This window comes from Oxyura jamaicensis, chromosome 4, assembly GCF_011077185.1.
Source record: "Oxyura jamaicensis isolate SHBP4307 breed ruddy duck chromosome 4, BPBGC_Ojam_1.0, whole genome shotgun sequence".
Taxonomy (NCBI): domain Eukaryota; kingdom Metazoa; phylum Chordata; class Aves; order Anseriformes; family Anatidae; genus Oxyura; species Oxyura jamaicensis.
The window spans coordinates 59,297,297-59,305,274 of NC_048896.1; the positions used below are offsets into that span (position 1 = coordinate 59,297,297).

Below are 7,978 nucleotides of genomic sequence, written 5' to 3' on the forward strand. Positions count from 1 at the left end.
GCATGATGTTGCTAGCATGCATCTTTCACCCCTAGCAATAACAGCATAAGGTCTCTAACAAGAACAACTGTTGAGAAAAGGCTCCTGCTTCCACAACAGGTAATTTCTTGAGATGATTCACCACGCAAAAAGGGATGAATCTTAAAGGTGGCTTTTGTTTTGATGTAATTTTACAGTATATAAACATTTAATAACAGTCAACTATGACATTATCAAAGAAAACATGGATACTTAGGCTTGGCAAATTCTTAGTCACTAAGAAAAGCTACTTTCTGTTTGTTGTAGAATAGATTTCTGAATGTGTCCATTTTCCCCTGGCAATCGTACCCAACTGAATTTGGTCCATGCTTTGAATTGTGGTTTTCTCATTTGAGTTGTTACATAGTCTTAGGGAAACAAGAAAGGTGGCTAAGTTTTGGTGCTGACAAAAAAACATATTTTTACTTTAAACATTTTGAGTTTCAGTGTAAAAATATCACTTAAATAGGGGACTGAGGGATTGGAGTTTACCCAAAGGAGCAGTATCTATTGTTCTCTGTGAATTTTAAGGAAGGTAAAATGGTTTATAATGTCCCTTTATTCTCAATGTCTAGTGCAGCTGGGCAAGGAAAGAGGAAATGGCTTTCTCCCAATTCTTGTCAAATAACTGATCTGCAAATTATCCCTCCAAGACATAAGTTAGACAATGAGAGTATGTTCATAAATCAGGAGTAAACTTGCAGTACTTCAAACAACATTCAGAGAAAATGATTATATAAAGTTTTATTGGATTAAAACTTGATTAAATTTAATTAACAATTTTATTAAAAATCTACCTGGGCTATATGAATAAAATTAATAATTGGGGTCTGTATTATGTGATTATCAAACTTGAACATGTATGAAATATATAGACACAACATGCATATAGAACAAATAATGCTCAGTAAATGAACATGTACTCAATATTTCTAGATATCTTGTTTACGGGAGTCTGATTCAATAGCTTGTGTAAGATGCAAAGGAAACAAGGAAGTTCTTGCAACAAATACAGCTTGTGAAAATGAAATCTCTTTTCCTCGGTATCATGCAGAAGTTACTCAAAATGTTACGCTAACATACTCTTTGATAGAAAATAAACAATTTCTTGCACTTGCAATTGCTTGGTTGAATGAATTTAACAAAACGTTACAGTACAGAAAATCTAGTCATTTGATTGTATTTTCTGTTGTACAGTGAAGAAACAGAGCACAGCCTAACACAATACTTAAATGTTTATAAGCTGAAAGATATTTCAGTTACATCTGATTCGAAGTTAATATCTATAAGCGATCTATCATTATCAGTACTAAATGTATTATCCTAACTGAAATAATAAATCTCATTTTACTTGTGTTTAATAGCAAACATGAATCAGAAAGTGTTTCCTGAATTTTATTAAAATTCTGTTACAGCTCATTTATAACTGAGGACAATGAAGTACTTATAGAATACAAAATGATACAATCAGTGAAAAGATAAAGAGCTCCAAGCTACCTGTTATGTATTGTTAGCATAAATGGAAAATAAGATTGGATCAAGATAAGGGTTTTGCAAGATTGCCTTGGTTTTATTCTAAAAAATAAATAAATAAATAAATAAAAATAAAAATCTATTGCTATCTGATTTGACATACAGTTTATTCTGAATGAGGGCCTAATATTGAAGTCCTTACCTAGAAAATTAATGCATGGACTGAACTTGGCCTTAGGACTGCACTTAGGGCTGTGTTTGGTAGGACTCAATGCAATTAAGGCACATCAATAAATTGAAGTTTCAAGGACTTCAGCATGAGCCTGAAGTGCCTACAGCACTTCAACACTAGCTGACAGAGTCCCCCATCATATTTTCTGTGATCTATGTATATTAGGAAATGTGTGGTCTACAGAAATTGAGTGAGCAAAGCAGCATAATGGGGTTTCTGCAGTAAAAGTTGCATTAATGTTTATTTCAGTGTTTTGAGTAGGTTTTCAATGGCATCACAATTTCTTTTTTTAATGGGTATTGCAATAAGAATGGTCTTTAGAGGTGACTTTTGAAACTTGTCTGACTTTCTTGAAAAAAGAGTGTGTGTTTCTGTATATGTAAATGCATGTGTCTGCACGTATTCTAACTCTGAAACTCTGATGAGAGTACAATGACTGTATGCACTTATCAAATGCCTTCATGTCTTGTTTTTGTCTAATAAGATATCAGAACGTTTTGGTTTACCTTCAAAGTAATAGAGAGGTCTATTTTTCATAGCCACTGCAGTGTTGACTTTGGCACAGGTGAGGAGAGCAGGTGTTTGTCACCTGCGTCAGTATTTCTAGCTAGTTTGGAGTAAGCAGCATTTAGTACTGGCCAAGATCATGCTGTTAGATCTGTAGCTGAAGAACTTGAAACTATGGCAGTAATTTTTTATTACTGGAACCACTGCATATAAAAATGTTCTTGTCGTTTTCTTGTGACTTTCTACATTTGTTTGACTATTATTTTTCACTGTGAGTGCTATTACAAACATAAGTGGAAATGTGAAGAAGTAAGCTGTGATGTATACTATTTAAACTGCTAATTTATTTTATAAAGCCATAAAGGTTGGAAATGTAAGGAATTAAAAAGGCTTTTGTGAGGTCTAGGAAGTACTATAAATTGGTGAGAGTATTGCTTGAAGATTCAGCAATTCACTTTTTTCATCAGTATAATGTTTTCCCTTTTCCATACATGGTGTATGTTCATGGTGCCACAGGTCATTCATAGTTAGAGACGTGCAAAGTTAACTGCACATATACGCTGTTACCAAAACCCTACTGATGACTGTTGATGGATGATAAATAGGTGATAACTGTTGGACACTTCTCCAGTTGATATCTGATGGCCCTGAGAAGGTCAATGCAAAAACAACCAATCCTATAAAGGCAAAAATACCCAGGCTAAAATAAAATAAAATAAAATAGAATAAAATTCAGATAAATTATAAATTTGGAGTTAAATTATTGTTTCTTTTTCCTATCTTCTAGGGAATGTGTATAAAGTTATTTTTTTTGCAGAAATCCTTAGTTAGAGTTTTTAGTTACCATTGCAGATGTATAACTGAAAGAACTCAGTGGTGGCAATTCCTAAGAAAAAGCAACCGGGCTTATTTGTAGGACTAACCTAAAATTGATTCCAAGTTTAGCATCCAAGTTAGTGGCTTGGATTTTCTGAGGTGATTGTTGTTACAGCCCAGTGCCCTAGCACAGAAAAAAAATATTGCCTGTGGGTGGGAACTTGACACTTAAAAATAGTTGATCTCCACCATAAATATCTTTTCAGTGCAAAAAGCTTCAAAGAAAGACTAAGGATTGGTAAAGATCTGTTAATGAGTAAAAAAAAAAAAAAAAAGAAAAAAAAAGAAAGAAAAGCTAGCCCCACATGTGCCTTAGATGTGTATCAGTGTCCACCATTAACTTCTGTCCCTGACAATTCACTTGTGGATGATTGTTGTTAGCAATGCTCTATTTGTCAAAGCCACAGATCCTAATATAGTTCCTGAATTCACACCATTATAACTTTTATCCTTTAAATAGAACCGAGTGCAAGTTCATTCCTTCATTATGTATAAAAGATTATTCCTTTTTCTAGGAATTTTTTAAAATTATTGGTTCACTTCTATCTGCATAAATGCAGAACTTTTTATCATTACAGAATCAATCCTACCTGTTAGAAATATATTTAAGAATCAGAAAATGAAGTAAGCCATCTAGCCAATAAGGGTAGACAATATTTCTTCTTCCAGGGATTTGTAGAGCTCTTTGCATGGTTGCAGTATATAAAAAATAACTGCAGCTGGCACTCTTAGTTTAATGTTTTGCAACTCTGGTTACCTCAGCAGAGAAGTCAATAATGGGCTCACACAAGATGCTGATCCCTGGGCACCTGGGTTCATACACATTGAGGAAAAACTGGGAGAAAGATGAAATACTTTCTGTGGCTAGGAGACTTATGGTTAAAACAAGTATTTTATCTGTGTATAGATGTATGACCGCTTTGAACAGCGGTTAATAGCTATTAATTACCATTATTGAGTTCAAAGCATTAAATTCAGTGACAAACCTGACAAAAACTGAAACCTGATTTGAACACATTGACCCTCACCTTGCTTTTTAAACTGCAGCTTTTATCACAGTGTGTGTCTCTTCAGATGGTTAATAGTAATTGCTGTAATAACCCCTACACGGGGCAGTTTGTTTTGAAGCCTATTTCATAAATAGAGTTCCTGAGTACTTTCAGAGAATGCTTTATTTGTTCTGTTTTGACTTAAAATGAGAATTGGGTAGCTTTGTCTCAGAGTTGTTCTATCTCTGCAGTGTGTATCTATTCTCTCTGTCTTCTGAAAACTGTAGGTGTGTGTTTTATGAAAGAAAAACCCACATAAAGTAGAGGCTGCTCAAATTGATTGAGACAACTGTAAACGAAGAGAACTTCACTTAGCATGAGAATTTCGATCCAGAACCTCTCCATGTGAACGATGAGGACAGCCATAATTCTGATGAATGTTTGCTCTGTTACAAATCAGGGATACCCGCTCTGAAATTATACTAGTCCAAGAAGGATGAAGAGTAGGTTACAGATGCAAGACTAAGGAAGTGTGAGTACATGTATAAGTATCAACATATTTCTATTTTACTGTCATCTTTGCCTACAGTTTAATTTCTCTATCAAAAGAAAAAGAGTTGTAGAACATAAGATGCTTGTTCCTGATTATTTTTGAAGATGCTATACAGGTTAAAATGCTACAAGTAGTCTTTTTTTTTTTTTTTTTTTTTCATTGTCATTTGGACTTCAGCACTCAGATCTTTGGATCTAATTATACCAGCCTGTCTTGGACCTCATGAATGAAGAATTTGCCAAAGATGTTACCAAAGTTAATTCAATCTAGAACTACGTTTTCAAACATTGTTAATTGGTGTGTATCTAAGATCAGTTTACTATGCAAAGTTACTGAACTTGAAGATCTGGATCCTAGAGATTGTTTTTGAATACACATAATCAAAAATGTGTCAATTTTTAAAACACAGTAATTCAGAAGATTCTCTAGGAGTAATTGTACTGTAGCAAGTTAATGGTACTGGGCTGGGTTAGCTTCAGATGATAAAACCCATGATAAAGTCTATCTATTTCAATAAGTTTGTAAGTGGTTCTGAGAAGGCTAAAATAAAAATAAAAATATTTGTATATGGGACTTGGTAGCTTTATACAGAAACAAAATGAATTTTGGAGTTCATACTTAGTTACATATTGTGTATTGGCATATGTCCATACCTCTTTTTTTAAACTCATATAAACTTATATAGACATAATCTAGGCATGAATTGATAAATCGTAGCAATGGCACTTAGGTGAGTGGAGTAGGATAAAAGTGGGCATAATTTGGAGCCAACTGTGCCACTGCCTGTTGTGATGGAAATGGAATTATGATTGCTACATGTTTGCCTAGCTGCTGAGATACTTAATAAATGAACATTGGTTTGGATTAATATGAAGCCAGTACGGAAAAATCAGCAGGAAGGAAACAGTAGATGAAGGTAAGACAGTGTTTCACAGATACTCTGAGATTCTTAAAAGGCACTGACAATGTAGAATGTCTCTGCAATCTGAATTTAAACACACTTTAGTAATAAAACACAAGGAGTTGTTTTGAGAGAACGTGAAAGTTACAGGATCCCACTGATCTCTGCAATACCTTTGCCTGCCCTCTCAGGAGGGTGGTTTAGAGAGGAGGGTATGTTAATTGCAGCCTGTCTGAAGTGGGGTTTTGCTATTGTTACTGAATTTAATTTCCATGAATGAAATCAATAGTAATTTGTAAGAAAGCCACCAGAATTAGGTCAGTAATGCTGTAACATGGTGATGGGAAATCAGGTGAGGTTTGCCCCTTGGAGGGTGCAGGTGGTTGGGGCCGTGAGGGCATCTGTGCCCTCCAACACCCCCAGCCTCTTCCGCACCAGGGGAAAGGCGCTCACACATCCCTTGATTTTCCTCCGTTCTTGGAGGAGTAAACAAGGATGGTATTTACTGTATCTGGGCCTTGAAAGCTCGAGAAGCACATTTCACACAATGTTATGCCTGAAGACAACTTCACTCCAATCTTATGTATGAGGCCAAGCTATTTAAGTACCACTGTTATGTAAATATTTGCATTTGTCTTAAATATCTATATAAAATACTGTCTTGCAATAATTATATCTATTCAACGCATACCATCCTTGCATAATAGCAAACACTAAAACAAGATACTTACAAAGAGAAACCCTTGTCATTTGGCAAAGAAAACTTATAATCCTCTTCTACTTGCCCCCCCCCCCCCTTCCCCCCCCCCATTTTAATTGTTAATATCTTTTCAGCATGCGGGAGAAGTAATCTCCTACCACGCTAAGGCAGTCAGCCTAATTGAAAAGAAATACAAGTCATCTAGTGCACAGCTGAAAAATTCAGCTAAAATGCAATCTGTCATTATCTTTCCAATGCCAATTTTAAATAGGTATTAAAGTAAATGGAGGAAACATCTTCTCATTTCTCTCGTGGTATCATTTCGTTTTTACAGAAATCCCTAATCCTCAAATGAAGATTCTGCCCGATATCCAACAAAACACTCAAGACTCAGCCTCAAGTGTTTGGAAACCAGATCCAAAAATAGAGGAATAATTTTCCTATCATGAATTAATCTCATTTGAAAATGATTTTAAAAATACAGTTTATGCAATGCAAATCCTCACTCCCAGAATAACCTGTATTTGTGGTTGTTATGCCAGAGTCAAGAGATAAATTACTGCTCAGTGAGCTGTTTCAGCATGGCAACGTGAACTGCAGCTAGGATTAACGAAACTGATGAAGCATAACATACCATGAAAGAAATGAAAACATTTTATAGGACACATGGGTATTATTGACAGGTTTCTACTTTTTAGATACAATGAACTCTTTCAGCAGGAGATCCTATTTGAAAAGTATCCTTTATTAGAAATTTATATGCCACATTTAAAAGTATTCACACTTTCAGTCCCCACGTTATTATGCGTTATATAACACATTTCAATTTAATTGGAGTAACATTGTGTTGTGATGCTGAATGTTTAATGGAGATAATATTTTAGCTTTGTAGGGCAAGTTACACTTGTTTGAAGATGAGACTTCCTAGGATTTGTAATTGGTAGTACATAGTTCTTTGTAGGTAGAAGTATATCGAAACTATGTCAGATGAGGCCTTAGAAAATCCAAGTCCTTTAACAGGTCAAGCCCTAACAAAATCTTACTAAAGCTATTACTATCAAACTTTATTTGGCTCTGATCTAAAGAAAGACAACTTTCTTCAGACTTCTGTATCTACTTAAACCCCCACAACTTTAGGAATCTCTGGAGCTGTATGGTATTGCATATGCTCAGCAAATGTTAGGAAATAGCTTGGTAAAATAATACTCATACACAAAGACTGTCAAACTGAAAAAGACAGTTTTTAGCATTAGCATTCTACTGTAACAATAGCTAAATATTTCTTCTTCAGGAGTTTTGCTTTCTCATTTCTTTCTTGAAGTAGTGAAAGGTTGAGGTAGATTGAAACTATGCTCTCAAAAGTAATCATGTGTTGGTAGAAAATGATGGGGCATCTTTGCTTTCTGTTCCTCCTGGTATCACAAATTGGAAAATTTTGTAGTTAAAGTGCAACCAAGATCCAGTCTCTATCGAAGCTGTGGAGCTCAATAGCAAAGCTTATCTCTGTGATGGTGAGATCCAGCACTAGGTTAAATGGCCTTGCTGGAGTGTAATGGGTGAAGGGTTTTCTGCACTTTTATTTCCTCCAACAGCTCTGCAATTTTTCTACTGGAAAAGCCTGGGCAGTAAGATTCTGGTATGTGAAAATGTAGGATGAAATTGGTCCTCTTGTAGCTGGTGATGTGGTAGCTGTTGCATTGCAATGTCACTTAGATTTTCAAAGAGCTAT

The 7,978-nt window shown here is 35.1% G+C and overlaps 1 long non-coding RNA gene across 1 annotated transcript in view; it reads left to right on the plus strand.

The window, feature by feature from the left end:
* LOC118166751 overlaps window positions 1–7,730 on the plus strand; it is a 27,254-nt gene extending 19,524 nt beyond the window's left edge. Inside the window, exon 3 of the long non-coding RNA XR_004750709.1 lies at window positions 6,584–7,730. This is a non-coding gene — a long non-coding RNA (uncharacterized LOC118166751). The remainder of the gene's footprint in view (window positions 1–6,583) is intronic.
* Window positions 7,731–7,978: the final 248 nt, after the last annotated feature.